The sequence below is a fragment of the Sphaerodactylus townsendi genome, linkage group LG04 (assembly GCF_021028975.2).
Source record: "Sphaerodactylus townsendi isolate TG3544 linkage group LG04, MPM_Stown_v2.3, whole genome shotgun sequence".
NCBI classification, from domain to species: Eukaryota; Metazoa; Chordata; class Lepidosauria; order Squamata; family Sphaerodactylidae; genus Sphaerodactylus; species Sphaerodactylus townsendi.
The window spans coordinates 51,063,618-51,081,840 of NC_059428.1; the positions used below are offsets into that span (position 1 = coordinate 51,063,618).

At 41.7% G+C, this 18,223-nt stretch overlaps 1 protein-coding gene across 2 annotated transcripts in view; it reads left to right on the forward strand.

Moving 5' to 3' along the window:
- BCL9 (BCL9 transcription coactivator) overlaps positions 1-18,223 on the forward strand; it is a 115,533-nt gene that overhangs the window by 42,586 nt on the left and 54,724 nt on the right. For both annotated transcript variants that reach the window (XM_048495162.1, XM_048495166.1), the window contains exon 2: positions 5,040-5,162. The gene's annotated coding sequence lies outside the window, so the exon portion shown is untranslated. The remainder of the gene's footprint in view (positions 1-5,039; positions 5,163-18,223) is intronic.

The following is an 18,223-nucleotide window of genomic DNA, read 5'->3' on the forward strand; positions in this document are numbered from 1 at the left end:
TAACAGTGTGCATGCTGAAATGTGCTGACGATTATCAAAATGTATAGAAAATTCTCCTAAGCCAAAGGCAGAAGCTGTGGTTTAGGTTAAAGCCACAAAGGAAGTGAAGGAGGTTACCACTTTCCTTTCTGTGGCCAGAAAATTTGACTGTTGCTCATCTGAAAGCCTCTGCAACTTCCTCTTCCTCTAGGAATATCATATTCTCAGATATGTTCTGCTGGCCTCTGAGAACCACCTCAGACCATTATGTTCAGTGACTACTCAATAACTTTCAGGAAGAGGTGTATAGCTTTGTTTACAGCATGCACATACAATTTAAGAGCCAGTGTGGTGTAGTGGTTAAGAGCAGGTGGATTCTTATCTGGAGAACTGGGTTTGATTCTCCATTCCTCCACCTGAGTGGCAGAGGCTTATCTGGTGAACCAGATGTTTTTCTGCACTTCTACATTCCTGCTGGGTGACCTTGGGCTAGTCACAGTTCCTCAGAACTCTCTCAGCCTCACCTACTTCACAAGGTTTCTGTTGTGGGGAGAGGAAGGGAAAGGACCTTGAAAGCCACTTTAAGTCTACTTACAGGAGAGAAAGGTGGGGTATAAATCCAAACACTTCTCCTTCTTAAATTGCCTTGAAAGCTGCTTTTGCATGAGTTTTTTAGTTTGAATTTTAACTGATATTTTCTTAATTTAACCTACATTCTGTTAATTTTTTCTATCTTGTGAGACATAGCAGGTATTCCTCTCACTCTCTCAGTCTCAGTATCACTAACTCTAAATTACTCCCACTCATGTCTCTCTGAATCCCCCTTTCTCAGTTGTCCATCTTTCCCCTAGTCTTTCAAGCTACTTTTCTTATATTTTGTCCCTCATTTTTGTTACTTTGATTTTTTCTATACCTCATAGAACTCTCTGCACCACTATTTCTCAGCTATCCCTTGTTTTCTCCATCATACAGTCTGTTTGCACTTCCATTCATCAATTATGCCTTCATTCCTTAAAATCTTTTTAAAGCAACATCCTAATTTAATGCAGACAGTATCAAACAAAGACAGCAAGTGTAGGTGTGCATACTTAGAAAAAAATAAGGATCTTGGTAACTATGCTGACAGTAGGCAAATCAAATTTATTTTTAAAAGACTGCAAACACTTCATAAAGATAAGTGTTGATGGGGAGAATTTTATTGGAAACGTTGGAATGGCAAAACATATGTCCATACAACTATTGCCAGCATTAAGGGTGGTAAGGTAAGGATAGGCCCGTGGTGGCGAACCTTTGGCACTCCAGATATTATGGACGACAATTCCCATCAGCCCCTACCAGCATGGCCAATTGGCCATGCTGGCAGGGGCTGATGGGAATTGTAGTCCATTACATCTGGAGTGCCAAAGGTTCGCCACCACTGATAGGCTGTCTTTTTATTTTCTTCTTTTCTCTTTTATTTCATTAACCAGCCCAAAGAATAGCACAGAACAGGAATGTCTTCACTTACTCTCAAAGGCCTGTGAAGCTGGCATCTGCCTCCTCTTGGGAGGTGGGGGTCCATAACCTGGGAGCAGCAGCTAAAAAGGTCCTCTCAGGAATATCCACAAATCTCACCTCAGGCAAGGCAGTTCCCTGCAGGAAAAGCCTCCCACCTAAGTCTCAGGCATGAGCTGTAAATCAGCCCTTAACAAGTTTTGGTTGATGTTCTGAAGAAGGTCTATATTAATTTAGATGCAGAACATTCCACATTCCAGTATAATTATCTTGCAATAGATGCCAAAGCAAAAAAACATGTTGATTTACAGATGGATTTATGATGATTTTATTCTCCTGTGGCTCACTGGGGTCAGGGGTCCCTGTTACTGTCAGAAGATGTTTCTGGTCAGGAACATGCATCCATAATGCATTCCTAATACAAGCTGAAACCGTTAATCAGTCACGTGAAGTAGCCAGAGGCATATCTGCCTAGGGACATGGGGTACCCCGTTTCCCTGGGCTTAACCATTCTGGTCATGTGACCAGAGAGTCAGGCCGAGGGAGGCGGAAGTCTGATGAGTCACGGAGCCTCATCAGTCTTCGACTGCCTCCAGCCCCGCCCATACCATCCTCTTTGACAATGTGGCCGGGGCTGAGGGAGGACTCGGCCATCCCCCTGCCCCCCACATCATCCTCTTTGATGATGTGGATGGGGCCAAGGGAGGACGAAGTCTAATGAGAGAGCCTGTTCAGACTTTTCCTCCCTCGGCCCTGCCCACATCATCATGGGGCTGATGGAGGACAAAGTCTGACCAGGCTCTGTGTCTTGTCAGAGTTCGCCCTCCCTCCCTTTGCCCTGCCAACATCATACCGGGGTTGAAGCAGGGAGGACGAAATCTGAGGAGGCTCCGTGCCTCGTCAGACTTACACCTACCATGGCCTTGCCCACAACCTGCAGGGTTGAGCCAAGGGAGGATGAAGTCTGACAAGACATGGAGTCTCCTCAGACTTCTCCCTCCGCCCTGCCCATGGCGCCCCAGGGCCGAGGCAGAGAGGACGAAGTCTCAGGAGGCTCAGACTTCCATCTCTCTTGGCCCCGCCCCCACGCATCCCTGCTGCCAGGTCGAGGGAGAGGCTAAGTGCCTTGACAGACTTTGTCCTCCCTCAGCCCCGCCCACGACGTGGGATTTCCTTCTCTGACAAGAGAATGTTCCTTCTCTGACGTAATCTCTTCCTAAGCTAGTTTCCTCAGTTCTTCCCATTCGGTTCAGAAGATAAATTAGCTCTGCTCTGAGAACCTGGACTAGAAATTTTTCTCTTCCTTGTAGTAAATTCCCTTCCTGGCTAGAGTAGGGTCTCTTTTCGCCCCACAATACTCTCTTCCCGCCATAACCACATGTCTTTCACAAACACTAAACAGATCTCTTCCCTCTGAAACTCAGAGGTGAACTCCTTCAAATCTTGTCTGAAGCTTTCACTTCTGAAAGTCCAACCACTCCCAGCTTGTCATTCACACTTATATTCTGGCTTTTCTGCCTCTGCCTGTTCCTTAGATTCTTGGAAAAATTCATTGGCTTAGTTCAGTTGCCTCAGTTAACTGAAGTTGTTTGTTCTGTAGTCAGCTTTCTACAGCCTGCTTGCTTGTGGATTGGATGGCATGAATTGATCTGTGGGGACTGGTCTGTAAATGAGAGTGGCTTGTGGGGAGGGGCAAGGAGGAGAAAATGTATTTTGGGAGCCTTCTTTTCTATGAAAAGCGTGAGGATCCATAATGAAGGGTTCCAGAGAATGCTGTTCTTTGAGGTTGCCACTGAGTAATTTGGGGCAACATGGATACTATAAGGAAGTGTATTACTTCCTATATCTTAGTCCTTCCTCTATTTTGGTTTGTGTGCTGTGTGTTCAGTTATTCAGTACACCCCAATTTCTTCTGAAATTGCAGTCATGAGCTCTCCTCTGGATTTTGCAAATTTTTGTTTGTGATCCCAAATCTTTGTGGGTTCTACTTGGGATTCCAGTTTCAGTCTTACATCGGAGGTCTTCCTTCTCATTGCAGATTCTGTGTTGATTTCAGATCCCTCTCGTTTGCAGTTGATTGACACATTTTGCATCCGTTCAGGCTGCACCTAGCTGACTTGTTTGTTGATTTAGAGCAGAGTCTCGGGTTGGAATGGCAACAGCACACTGTTTTGCTAATGCGTTCCCCTCATTTATGCTATTTAAAATGAATCAGAGGCTTTAGTTGTATGTGCCTGAAATACTTGTTCCCTAATTTGAGCTTCTTTGGATGTTCTGTAACTTTCCCCTTTCTCTTATGGCCAGTTTCACATTGGGGAAAAACATCACGAAGATTGACACTAGCGTGCTGCTGGAGTCATGCTAGGAGGCTAGTGGAGGAATGTGGAATAGCTCCTGGGAGGGAACAAACAATGAGCAATCCTCACTTTCAATCCGCTGGAATGTAAACCAGATACCTCAACCCAAACAATCAGAAGATTGCTGCTCTGTCATAAGCCTGGTATGTGACAGTGACTTCAGTTTGTACAAACTGTGCTTTCAGATCAGACTTTCCAAGTGAAGGCTATACAGGAAAAGAACATTTTAAAAGTGTTCCCCAAAGAGCCATTATGTGTTGTGGAGCCCTGAACTTTCCATTAACATCTCACCTTAGCCTCTAACCTTGACAGTAGGTCAGAGCGGTTATTTCACTTTCGATGTGTAAAGATCAGATTTTGCCATGTGAGGATTATTGCTCTATCAGGTGTATTACATTATCTGTTGGTGCTTTCTTTTCCTTTAAAAAAAAGGTTTTCCTAGAAGCGTATCATTAATGATTCATGTGTGATGAATGCATCCTTTTCGGCAATGTGCTTCTTTTGCACAACATCCCTAGTTTTTTATATCAGGAGGATATTTCTTTGATATAATATAAACAGTATATTAAGGAACAGAATATTTTGCTTTTCCATATTGCTGTGGGGTCTGGAGCAAGGCCCAAACACCAGTTGGAGAATTGATACACTTAACCAGGGCTCAGTGAGTTCCAGGCTGTAGGCTCATTACTGTGGTGCAGTCTATCTATGACATTTCAAAACAGAAACAGATTTTTTTCCTTTATGCTTCTTGACATTGTAGACATATGTTGAAATGAGGTAGGAGAGACCATATTTCACATTTGTACTGGATGCAGAGAAAGGATACTTTGGCTGTGCATCTGTGTTTATATGCGTGTCTTAAGCAACTTATGCATTGGTGCAACAAGTTTTAAAGATTGCTCTGTGAGTTGCTAAGATCAGGGGTGGAGAATAATTAAAAGCAATGGAGTAGATGTGGTTTTATTTTACAGTTTGACAATAGACAATGGATTGTAATTGTTTTAATGGGTGTGTATATAGAGGTAGTATTTCTTTGAATACCAGATTCTGAGGGCAAACAGCAAGGGATTTTTATTATTATAATGTGCCATTTTGGGGGGGCTTCCTGTATGTATGTAGCTGGACAAAATGTATGTATGTAGCTGGACAAAATGAATCTTGATTCAAGCCAGCAATACAATCTATGTTTTCTGTTGGCTTTCCCACCAGGCTAAAGAGTAAAGACACTGGATGATTGACTCCGCTGTTATCAAGCAAACTGACTGAGCTGTGATTTGAAGGAGGGATTGAAATCAAGCTCTCAAATTACTGGACCACACTCCCTATGACTAGGTATGACAAAGCTTTCCTTCTTCAAAAAAGCCATGTTCAAAGAATTCATTGAATGTATAGAGGAATGTATAGCCTCTGCGAAATGTATGCCTTCAAAAATTTTGTCCCTCTTCCCTGAAAAAGAAAAGTAATACCAGGCAGCCCAATTTAGAGAGGAGACCAGAGCATATCCTGGAAGTGGTTTAGCCTGTGCCAATGGGTTTGCCCCCCACTGGTATAAGTTGCATCTATGCTGGCAGGAAGGGCAAACTGGGCAGCGGGTGGGTGTCATGGAATTCCACAGCACCCAACCTGGAAGAGGCTGCCTCTTCCAGAGCCGTGCTGGCATAATGGAGGAAACAGGCATGACTGGGGGCAGGCTAGGAGTATTCCCAGGGATGGAGCTGACCTTAGTCAGCTTCAACCAGCTTTCTGCTTAGGAACAGCCCCACCCCTCCCCTGCCATAGACTTACACCATGTGGAATTGTAGTGTAAGCCTGTTTGCTTTAAGAGCTATTCAGAAGCGTCCTTGTGCTGCCTGAAACCCCTTTGGGGGTGGTGCAATGGCTTCACAGAACTCCCCCCACTGTCTGGATTGGGCTAAAAGTTTCTGTTAGATTCTCAAAAAACAATTGTCATCCTGGCCACAAGATGAAGAATGTCTGACAAGATTGCTTTATCTGCTTCACACACAGAGCTTGCAGAATCAATTGACTGTAGAAACTTTAGAGTTCTTCAGATAGACCCAGGAGACATCCTCATCAAGCAAAGTGTGCTATGTACTTTTAGCTAGAAATCTCCAATTATCACTGTTCCTTGAAATGTTTCTCTGTTTTTATAACTACAGATTTAGCACCGTTGCACATTTTTGTTTGATAGCAATGCTGAAGCCTTACTAAGATTCATCAAAATATTAATAAAGATCTTTCCAGGTTCTGTTACATTATATGATAGCTGTTATCTTGCTTCTTACGCACTTTAAAAAATGTTTGGGTTTACAGTGCAGTGTGAAACCATTATACAGAAATGTCTGATGAAAATGTGGCAATCTTGTCTTTTCCACTGCTCACTAAATGGTCTTAGTATTTCCTGGTGCATCCATAGACCAGGTTCCTAAGAGCTGTTGAAGGTCACTTGAAGGGCTTGAGCATGCTTAGTAGAACAATTAACTTATTTGATTTGTGTTTTTTGCAGGGGGGGGCGTTCTTTGGCTCAGTGCCCCATGTTTTGAAACCTTTCCATTTCAAAAACAGTTTTTGTGCTCCATGAGGTCCAGTGGGGAGTTAAAATTTAAAACTCATATAAAGCCTTTTTGGACTTTCAAAACTAGTTTCACAGTTTTTTAAATCATGTTCAAGGCATTTAAAGTAGGACCAGAAGAATTACAAATTGCCTAAGGCTATCTAGTGAGTTGATAGTTGAGACTGGAATCAGGGACTTATTGGATCACAGCTCACAACAGTTGGTTGCTGTGGCAGAACTCTTTCATGGGGTTTCCAATTCCTCCTGAAGGGGCTTCTGTCTCTTCCTATCTCTCTCTCAGTTAACCGCTCCCACCACCTGACCTTTGGACGAGTCCGAACTGGGAGGGTCAGAACTCCCCAATTTCCTTTCCCAAGTCTGGGCCTTGCCTTGGTGTTTCCCACTTCCCCACTCCTGGGCACCATAGGGACAATTTACTGACTGATGGGCCCCTGGAGAAATAGCCACTTGGCAACTGTCAGCATTTCCCCTCCTGGCACCCCCTTTTTATAATTGTGTTTTCAAGACAGTGGAGGTCTAAGTGGTACAGAGAACCTCTACCAGAGAACCTCTATTAAAAAGAAAATATTTGAAAGTATACCTTTTAGAACACTTGACTGTTAGAGATCTCTGCAGAGTTCCCATTACCTGGAACTTTTCTGCACCAACCTGGGACAGCAGGTGATCAAAATGGCTGCCTTCTCCATACCTCAGATGAGAGCTTTGTCTCCCCAGAACGACCCAGCAAAAAAAGAGGAAAGAGACCTTCCTCCTTGCTCCCAGAAGTTTTAGTCATTACTTTTCTCCACCGAGTAGGCCAGCCTGGTTCCAACAACCTATTTTTGAAGCCTCCAGGAGTTTTTCTCCCCCCTGAAGTCCTTTCTAGCATTTTGGAACCTCTAAATCTCTGATCACTTCTTGGAAAGGGGGTGAGGAAAGGAGGAGCTTGACCCACTCCATTGTCTCTTTCTACCTCTATTAGCATTTCTTAAAAGGTGGCTGAAGTGAGGGTGGAAAGAAATGGAACTGGCATCATCAGTAAACCAACAGATATCTGTTCAAGACAGCAGTAAACTGTGATCAGCAGTAAACATCAGTTGCTAAACACCCTCCTGAAGAGGATTGCCCTGCATCTCTTGCTCTGTAATGCAAGAGAGGAAGCCCTAAAGATGTCCTCTGACAGGAGGGAAGAGGGGCCGTGGCACTGGTAGAGCTTCTTTCTTTGCATGCAGAAGATTCAAGATTCAGTTCCTGCCATTTCCAGTTAAAAGCACTAGACAGCACCTTATGTGAAAGACCCTAAGAACAAGCTGTTGCCAGTCAGTGCAAACAATACTGGCTTCAATAGGCCAAGGTTCTGATTCAGTGTAAAGAAGGTTCATGTGTTCAGGCCATCCCAAAGGATCTGAGCATAAAATTGAGAATAGTTTAAATCTAGCAGAAGAGGCCTCAACCTTGTAGGCAAAATGGACTTTTCAGGAGCAACTACCTATTATCGTCCATTTGTTAGTCAGGGTTTTTTGTATCTTCTATGTGGCAACCTTTTGGTCTTTCTTGAATAAACCTTTTTCATTTCTTCTTAATTCCTTTGTTAATGTTGGTTTCCAGCTTATGGGGCAACAGTTTTAACAGGTAGCTAGGCTCCCTCATAGGCTTTTTAAAAGAATTTCTTTGTCTGTTGATTATTCCTCTACGTCACTAGCTGTACTATCCTAAGCAAAGCTTAACAACTGTTAGGTAACATGGATGACAAGTCTCAAAACAATATTAAAACCACGTAGAGCCTCAACAAGATAGCATGTACAAGCCAATATGCAAAAGGAGAACACTTTCTGGCATTATATTGCTCTTAAAATAAATGAAATTATGTATCTTATTACTCACTGAATTTATATAATAATTAAATACTACAACCACCATGTAATTTTACTTACAAAATAGACATAGCATGATCAATACAGCAATTTATAAATGCAGCAAATCTATGTTTGTCGAACACATCAAATCAACACACTCATATTGGACACCATAGAAGACCTTCATGGTATTCTGTGTTCCTGGAGAGCATATCCACATAGGAGGCTGTGGTCTCTGGAAAATAGGTTTATTTCCTTGAGACTGGAGAAGCTGATTTAGGAATTGTCACAAGTATTTGACTTTCTGCTTAGAAGGATTGAAAGCTCCCTCAAAATAGAAAATATAGAAGAAGTACATATACTGTCCCTTTAGGACTTGAAACGGCTTTACAACCTCACTCAAGAGCTGAGTGTGTGGCTGTGACCATGCCCACCACTGCTACCAGGGAGACTTCCCAGTGATGTGGCAGGCTCAAAAATTCAAAATGCCTCCCCATTATCAACAAGCTCCCATTGGGCTTAATAGACTTATGGCACCTTTTTAGGTGCCTTAAGAGTAAAGTCCAGGCTGCTAGCATAATGCTGCGAATGACTGGGAAGGAGCTGATTAAAGCCAGTTCGTTCTCAACCAGCCCCTGCACTGGAGGAAAGGGTGCTGGGTTGCTGATGCCGTGTCCAGCAGTAGCATAGTTTCAAGGGAGTGGGGGAAGTTGCGCACGATGCACACACATGCCCTGGGCGCAGTTCCATCTTGCTCCGCATCTGACGTGCAGTGCTGTGTCCCAGTGCCAGAGGGGGCAGTGGTAGTACATGCCAGCGGCCTTGCCACCAGGGGGTGGGGGGGTGCGCAACGCACTGGGCGCACCATTTCTAGTCACGTGGGAGGCAGAAAAATCCCCCCCTTCCCCTGGGCCCTCCCTCCCCCCACGGCACCCCCCTGTGCCCCCCGGCGGGGGGGGGGGCCAAAAAAGCCAGAGTGCACCGGGCGCACTCTGGTCTAGCTATGCCTCTATTGTCCCTCCATCAGGGTAAGCACTCCAGGGAGGACAAATCTGCAGGCATTACCGTGTGCCACTTCCACCAGCAGATATGGGGCCCCAACCTCTGCATGGAGCTCTTAATCTTCCCGGAATCTGTTTATGTTTCTGCACATGCTTTTTGCAGTCCTGTGTATTGGAAACATATACTTGCTCCTCTTCGCTTTTGAATTCTATTCAGATTTTATGTTAGATATGTTCATGTTTGTCATATTTGTATATATTGGAGACATATACCTGTCTCTGTTTACTTTTGAATTCTATGCAGACTTTGGGTTAGATTGTTATGATTGAACTAAAATTGTTTCGGATTATGAGCATGTTGATTTGATGTACTTGACAAACTGTGTTTTGCTGTGTTTATAAGCTGCTATATTTGCTGTGTTTATAAGCTGCTATATTTATTATGTTATATATCCACTTTGCAAGTAAAATTACATGGCTGTTGTAATATTTAATTATTGTATAAATTCAATGAGTAATAAGATACATAATTTCATTTAATAGACTGTAATACAAGAACAGAATAACACCAAAAAGTATTCTACTTAATTTGCACAAATTGGCTAATATGTGCTGTCTTGTTTAGCCTCTGCATGGTTTTGTTATTGACCCTAATCAAAGCTACACACTTCTAACAGAGGCTGGTGCGGCTGGAGACCACCCTGTCACCATGCTTCCTCCAGATAGCTTTCATGTTGCAGGGGATGCAGCAAAAAAAAAGAAAAAAGAAGCCCCCCCCCCCCAGCTGCCTGAAAGCCCTCCATAAGTCTGAATGGAGTTATGCCACCCTTTCAGGTGGCGTAAATCCAAGATCCAGGCTCCACCCCTGAGAATGCCTCCGGCCTGCCCCTGCTGTGCCAATGGGCCCATCTTTAGTGCGGAAGCATTCTGGAGCACTGCAGGCATCCCAGAGCACCATGGTATTTACCTGTCAACGTTTTTACCCCTCCGTCAGGGTAAGTGCCCCGGAGAGGGTAGATCAACTGGCGTGAGCCTGCAATACATCCAAGATTCAATTCCCCCCTTCTGAATTGGGCCGTAAGTCTACTGGGTATAACTCTGTTTAGGGTTGCAGTATACATCTCAACTGGCGTTTTCCCCACGGCCAGTATATCCTGTGTTAAGGAAGTGAACCATTCTGGTTGGCCATGACTTCTGCATGGCTTCTGGGTCTCACTCGGACCCGTCCTGTGAGATTTGCCTTTTCCCGCAGCTTTCAAAAACCGACAAAATTGGTGGTTCTTTTGAAAAAGCCTGTGTCTGTCCGCTCCCATGCAAATATCGCATGAGATGGGCCGGTTTATTTTTCTGGCTTTGCCGCCTGCTCTCCCTGCCCCTTAGCTGCAGCCAATCAGAACATCAGAAAAAAGGAATCTTTGTGAACTATGTAAAGATACACAAACTACGTAAATGATGTAAACGTCCATGTGGAAAATAAACCGGGGGCTCGTGCATAATTCACTGGAGTTCTTCCTCCTGGCCTGAACATGGTGATGGGCAGCCATGCGAAGAGAGAAACCGGGATAAAAACACCCTGGGATATATGATCCCAGGTCTATCCCAGGAAATTTTGTCCATGGGGAAAATGCCAATGAAAAGGGAAAACAAGGATGCATCCTACATAAGAGCCTCTTCATATCTGATTGTTTTAAATTCTATTTGTTTAGAATTTGTTCATTGGTATGCTTTCATTGAGTTGAACTATGTTAAAATCAGTCTCATTATGCAGTCACTTTTCATTACCCTGTGCATTGCTCTAAAAACTCTTACAGCATGCTTACAATTAATAGTTTGTTTGAAAGAGAGCTGTTTAAAAAGTTAAAATATAGCAATTTGAATGATTGAGACCATAATGAAGATGACATGTTCATGTTATATCAGTTCATCATCTATGATCCTTGTGGATATTTGGCAAAAAATAAAACTCTTTCACATAACAGAATACGAAAGTTTCATGGTACACAGTTTCACAAAGCAGCTGCTTTTATGAACAGCATTGTAAGTACCAAAAAGAATATTGGATGTCTGTATTCAGCAGTGACTGCAATTAGTTTGACATTTAAGATCCAGGATTAATTTCTTGAATTAAAAATGACAGCCTGGGACAACCTATTGTAGTCTCGAAAAAATTGGACAATAAAAATATGACATTTCATATTTAGTCTCTAGTTGATAGTACATGATCAGAGTTCCTATATTGTGTAGTGAACATAAAAGTAATTGGATTACATTATTTAGCTTAATGTACTGTGAGGCCTACCTATGGAAGTTCTTCTGAAATCAGTGGGTTTCGGCATTCTTATACAATAAGCAAGGTACAAATTTTTGGACAAATGGAAACCCTTGATATAGAATTTAGACAAAACAAGAAAAATAAATTGATGATTAGTGGTTTTGGAGGTTAGGGATTGTTAAAATAAGATCCAATTGAGAAAGTGCGACTTTTATTAGTAGTAACTTTAAAGATCCAGTTTTACTTATGTTGTTAAACAGCAAGAGGTAATTTTTTTTAGTAGTAACATGGTTCAGACAGAACTGGTAGTTTTTATGAAAAATGTACTTTGTTTCTTTTTGTGATTTTTCCCATATGTTTTTTGTGAACTAAAGTTTTCTAAGTACTAATAAAAGTTCAAACCAGAAATAAAGAAGCAAGGTACATCCTCTTGTTTCTCTAGGATGCAGAAAACATGACAAACACATAATTCTTAGAGTTTAAGCCATTCTTAATGCAAGTAAAATACTATGAACAAAATAAAGGGCGAATAATTACCTTTTGAAAAATAAGGCCTTGAAATATAGGACCAAGGATCTGATCCTTGTTAGGATCGTGCAAAGGGCTTGAGCAAGCCAATTGGTCCTTGAAAGCTGACTACACCTCATATCTCAAACTACTTTGAAACGATCTTCAGTTTTCAAAGCAGTTTGTCATACAACATGGGTGGTTGTTCAAGAATAAAATCTAAGCTCCTTTATGTTGACCCGCCTTAATATCCTCCCTTTAGCCACTCTGCAGGGTAGGTATCTGCTAATATCTCATAGTGAAAGACTCTGCCCTTGTACATTGAGAAAACCTGAAACCACAGAGCACATGCTTCTCCAGTTTTATGTACCCCTATGTAGAATATTCATAAGACCTCTGCTTAAGAGGGGTACCTTTTTACTACTGGGGAAATAGCACACCATCTTCTAGGCAATCAGCATTCTCAAACAATGGTAGAGGTAGCCAGGTTTCTCTCAGTTGCGATGAGTGACTTAAAGTGCAATAGTCTGTAACTTATAACTTTCAGTGCCAGTGAAGGTTGTTGGTGTTGACTGGAATCTGACACCCGATGCTCATGGAGCACAGATTGTGGAGTGACTGTTTGTCCTAATAGGTAGATCCACAAATGTAGGTATAGGGGCACAGCCTGTGGGTGAATGGAGAATGGGGAGTGGTTCAGAGTTATGTAACAGTCACCAGGTACTATTCTGTGTGTTTGTGTGCATATACCATAATTAATAGCATGCACTTTCAGGAAAATAACCAGAAGCTATTTGCAGTTCTCTAGATGCATCTGGGGTATGTGTAACAGGATGGGATGAAGGGAACTGTGCAACATGATTGGCATTTGAAAGCTGATAGTTAACAGCGAGACTGACACGTTATTGGTTATCATGTTGTATAATCTCAGGTATACATGGAGCTTCTCTCAGTCCTTTATTTTGGGATTTGGGAAACTAATCAGGTATCATATTTGCCATATATATATATATATAACCTGTACTGTTTCTCTGATGTCCATCTACTCCGTTGTCCTCTGTGGTGATTCTATAAGTGGCAGAGAATGACTGTAAGGCTCATTCCGCACATGCAGAATAATGCACTTTCAAACTGCTTTCAGTGCTCTTTGAAGCTGTGCGGAATGGCAAAATCCACTTGCAAACAGTTGTGAAAGTGGTTTGAAAACGCATTATTTTGCGTGTGTGGAACGGGCCTTAGTCTCAGTAGACAAGAAGAAACCCTACTTGAGTCTTTCTACTTGACTCATTACTATGTGATAACATAGTTCTCTAGAGAAGGAATCCTGGATATGTCTGTCTGTCCTTTGCTTCATTTAACTCATACCAGAATTAGTATAGCATTTAGACAAGCTGGAAATTGGGTAAGAGATGACTCATCCATAGGGGATGATGATGTGTCAGCCCCAGTGTTTATTTACCCCCTTTGTGCATACCCCTGAACAAAAGCAAGGAAAACACTACTGTAATGATTCAGTCTCTTACTGTTTCGTTCTGGTCACTCATCTTGTGAGTGCTGGGAAACAAGACTCCTTTGGAACAGACTCAGGGAAAGGGACGAATTTGGACATACAGGAGGCTGGCAGAGGCTGAATACTTAAGTTTTATATCGCAAAGTCTCTACATGGCATTCATGCAGAGTAAGACAGTAGAATGCTCAGGTGGCAAACCATCAGTTCACATAACAGGTAGAAAAGTTGTGTTTCTGAATGTTTCTTCTTTGTTAAAAATGATGTCCTTCATATAATGAGTACTCAAAATTTGAGTCTCAAATACATCATGGAGAAACGTCTGTGTAGGTCTCTGCTTGATGTAACTGCCTGAAAAATATGACCTCTCCTCTGCAGTTTGAAGTACTTTAGTTTAGAACTCTGCTACCTCTATTTATACCTCTTTTTATATACATGTAATAAGTAGATTAGCTCTAAGCAGAAATGCTTCTGTGTTCCCTTTTAGAACTTTTTTTTTCTGCTTTCCAGTCAGGAGGTATGAAAATATGTGTAGCCTTGTCTGTGCTGTCATAGCTCTTCGCATTTCTTTCTCTCCAAGGAACTCCTAGAAGATTTATTTCTGAGGTATATCACAAGGTGGAATTGCTTCTCAATTTCTGTGTGCTGGGAAGAGCTCTGGATAGCCTGGCATAGTGAATCTATTCTGGCATAACCATACCCACTATGACCCAACGGAAGCAATTACTTTATTTATTTATTTTAAGGCAGTCTTCTCATAATCCTTACAAGAACCATTTGTCAAGAGTCCAGGCACTAATACCCCCCGCAGTTTTGTACTCCAAAGGTCTGCAGTGCAAACATAACTGGCAAGCATTTCATCTCATATTTAGAGGTGACAGTTTCAACTATACTGGTAACTGTTAGAACATCATTCTACTAATGAAAAACTGCATTGTTTGCTTGAAAGGCTTCCCAATTCAAACACAAGCTCTTCTTCTTTCTGATGTATCTCTGCTTGGACCTCAGCCAAAAGGATGAATGAGCAAAGTGAAGTATTGCTAAAGAGTGAGTGACATTACTACATTTTCTGGCCTGATGTCATTTTATTTATTTATTTATCTATTCACTCACTCACTCACATTTACTTACTTGCTTACTTGCTTACTTGCTTGCTTTCTTACTTACTTACTTACTTACTTACTTACTTACTTACTTACTTACTTACTTACTTATTATACTGCCCACCCCCAAAATATAAAATTTTGATAGCAAGTTGGCATTCAGTTTGTATCACGTGGGTACACATGGTGGTAGCAGCATCAGATTACACATAATTTGCTCATGAACCTCATTAGTGAAAAGTTTGGATTGCAATACAGGTTGGCAGTGGACATAGTTCATCACACTACATAGGCTGGAGTTTATATTCACACCAAGGATTATCACCTGGCTGCCATGCCTTATACATACTTTGCTGAAGTCAGTTACACACTTGTGCTCTGCCTCGCAGCAAGCTCACTTTCTCTTCACCGTAGACTTTTCATTACACAACATTTTTGCCTCTTCCAAAGCCACTGTGCAGCACATCAGAGAGGCGTGTGGCTTTCGAATGCGGGCAAAATGCAACATTTCTTGTCACTTCACTTTCTCTGCAAAACTAAACAGTGCATTATTCTTTTTCCAAATTTTGTTGCTCCTCTCTGCCTTCCCCCACCCTCCCACCCAACTGCTCTTCTGGCCACACTACTCTTTGTTTTTTTTCAGGCTGCTGGTCAATTGAAAATTAATCAGACCAGTGAAATCTCTTAAATTTTTGTTAGGCCAAAGCCCCCCTTTTCCAAAAGAAGGTGGGAAGGTCACTTAGACACAGGAGAAAGTTACCGGTGGCCAAAACAGATGAAGCTTTACAGTGGGAAGCTCCTTCAGAATGGGGAACCGCAAGGGAAACCCCAGAGCAAGGTACCTAGCCATGTGGCAGCATTAAGAACACGACAGGCCATTGTATCCATTTATTTTGCAAAGGCCTGTGCTTTGAGCTCTGGATACACTGCAGGATATAGTAGTGTACTGACTAAAACTATTCCTTCCCAAAACATGAAGTTGTACCACATACAACAAAGGATCTGGTTGTATTTATTATACACCAGGTTCCACAGGCACTGGTGTGGATGGTCTGGCTAGCCCGATCTCATCAGGTCTCAGAGTCTAAGCAGTGTCAGCCTGGTTAGTACTTTGATGGAATATCAGGGTTGCCACATAGAGGCAGGCAATTGATGACCATGACTGTCCATCTTTTGCCTTGAAAGCCCTACAGGGTCACTATAAGTTGGCTATGACTTGATGGCATTTTCCTCCACCACTAGGTGCAAAAGACACCTTCATTTATTGAATAAGTTGTTATAGGTAAGATGGAAGGAAATCAGTGAATTAGCAATCTGTGCTTATGTGTGTATGTTGACACAACTGTATGCTAAAGTCAGAAAGTGTCAGTACTTCCTTTTCAAAGGTTGAATGTCTAAATTTGGGGAGGGGTTGAAACAGGAACAATGATAGTACATATAAGTTCACATCATTTTTTTAACCATCCCCAACATCTCTGCCAGTGGCAAAATATGTAAATACTAGAGAAAGTTAACTTACCAGGGTCAAGTATTTGTTATAGTAATCCATCTTTTTACATTATGGAACCCAAGGCAACATATGAAGGGTTATCAGGAAGATTCCATCCAGGAACTAACTTGACTGAAACCTGTGTAGCTTCACTAAGGTTACTATTGCATCATGTGTCTCCAGAACATTGCCTAGGAACCCAAGGCACCAGAAAATAGGGATGGCCCCTGGTACATAAAGATAGCTGGAGCATTATGTGGTGTCCTCTTGTTAACTGATGCGATTCACCTGAAGTAGGGATAGATCTGAAGTCTCATTTTTCTTTACTTATTCTCACTGCAATTCATACACGACTTAAAGCACTTAAGCTACATTTTGAGTTACTGAACTGTATCATTGTTTCATTGGACAGAAAAGCAGTAGTCTTTAAGTAACTTATTAAACAATAACTTGAAACTAGAATAAGTAAAGGGAATTTTTGGGATCAAAGAGAAGGAACAGTAAAAAGGCAAGAGGCAGTGGAAGAGGTGCAGTGAAGCACAATAAGAAAGAGAAGGCTTAGGCAAGATAAACAAGATGGAAATGCTGCTACAAGATTTGGAGATGGGCATCTCCAAATAGCATCCCTAAATTCATCTCTCCAACACAAATTTTAAGAGTTTTCTGTGTAAATTTGACTGAGTCAACCCTTCACACATTAAAAGAATACAAGTTCCTTCTCATCTCAAGCACCTTGCGATGTGTCTTGTGTGTGGTACAACTCACTTCTTGCTTTCCTTAGTTGTCCTAAACTTTTCTGTTACCTTATCTTCCTCTATAAGGGCCACATTGTCAGGCAGAAAAAGATTTCAGTTGAATAACATGAGAGAAAATATAGAGGCTTAGGACACATGATAATTTGAGTTATTAAGCCGTTGGAGAATTTCTGAATTCCAAAGGAATGATGTCTTGGTTTAACAGAGAAGATATAAATTCATTTTCCTCTGAGAATAGTCTTAGCGATACAGTGTAGAGAGAGAATCTGTAAAATAGGTCAGTTCTAGATCTGCTAGGAGATTATAGCTCAAAAGCATTATTTTTCACTTTGCCTGAAACTTACCGTTCAATCCTGAGCAGCGTTACTACAGTATAAACCCACTGAAATCAATAGCTAATGACATCAGTAGGCACATTTGTACTGTATGATTTCTCTCTGCATTTTCCTATCCACCCTCAATGGCAATGGATTTAATTTTAGGCTCTGCACACCATCATGTCTTAAACAACTGTCAGGTTTTTCACAGCTCTAATGTGATTTAATCAAACTTATTTTAGTTTTATCTTTGGGGAATATTGTATGGAAACTGTTTTGGGGAAAATGTGGAGGGGAAGGTGTGGATTTTGACACCTCCTCACATCAAACGTTACCTGTGGTGGGCTTTTTGCTGTCTTCTTTAATGGTGAAAAGGCTATAGCAATATGCAAACTAACAAATTTTTAAATGGCAAAAACCAGGTAATGGTGGGTGGGAGGGAAAGGCATGGTGTAAATCTCTGTGTGGAACACCATTGCAGCTCAAATGCCTTTTCATTCACAGTGGCAATGAGAGCAGAATTGGGGAACATCCCCATGCAGGAGCAACATATGTGTTACTCTTGGTCCATGACAGGATACACAGCTTAAATTAGATTGCTGAACTTTGCTAGCACACCAATTTATGGATTAATTAATGGCACTCATTTCCAAGTGTAGGGTCATCAGTGCATCACTGGAACCCTGTGGAAAGATTGCTAATAGATGAGAAAGGCTTTTCAGGAATGACATTGGGTGGCTTTATGGAGGAAAGTCTAATGGGAATGTAAACACTTGTTACTTCCTCAAAAATGTCTTGGGAGATACTGTTTTAATGCAGTGTATGTTGTAGGACCTTTGAAATGACAGAGGCTTTAATGAGAGAGGTATCTTAGTTTTGTAACCACTTTGCTGCTTGCTAGCACAGGTAGAATATGGGAATCTGAACGTCTAAACTTTTAGATCCAAACATGAAGAACAGTTACCTTTAGCTAAAGGAGTAGATATTCCTCTCCTCATGAAATATTCACTTTCCTCCTAACTAACTTTGCTT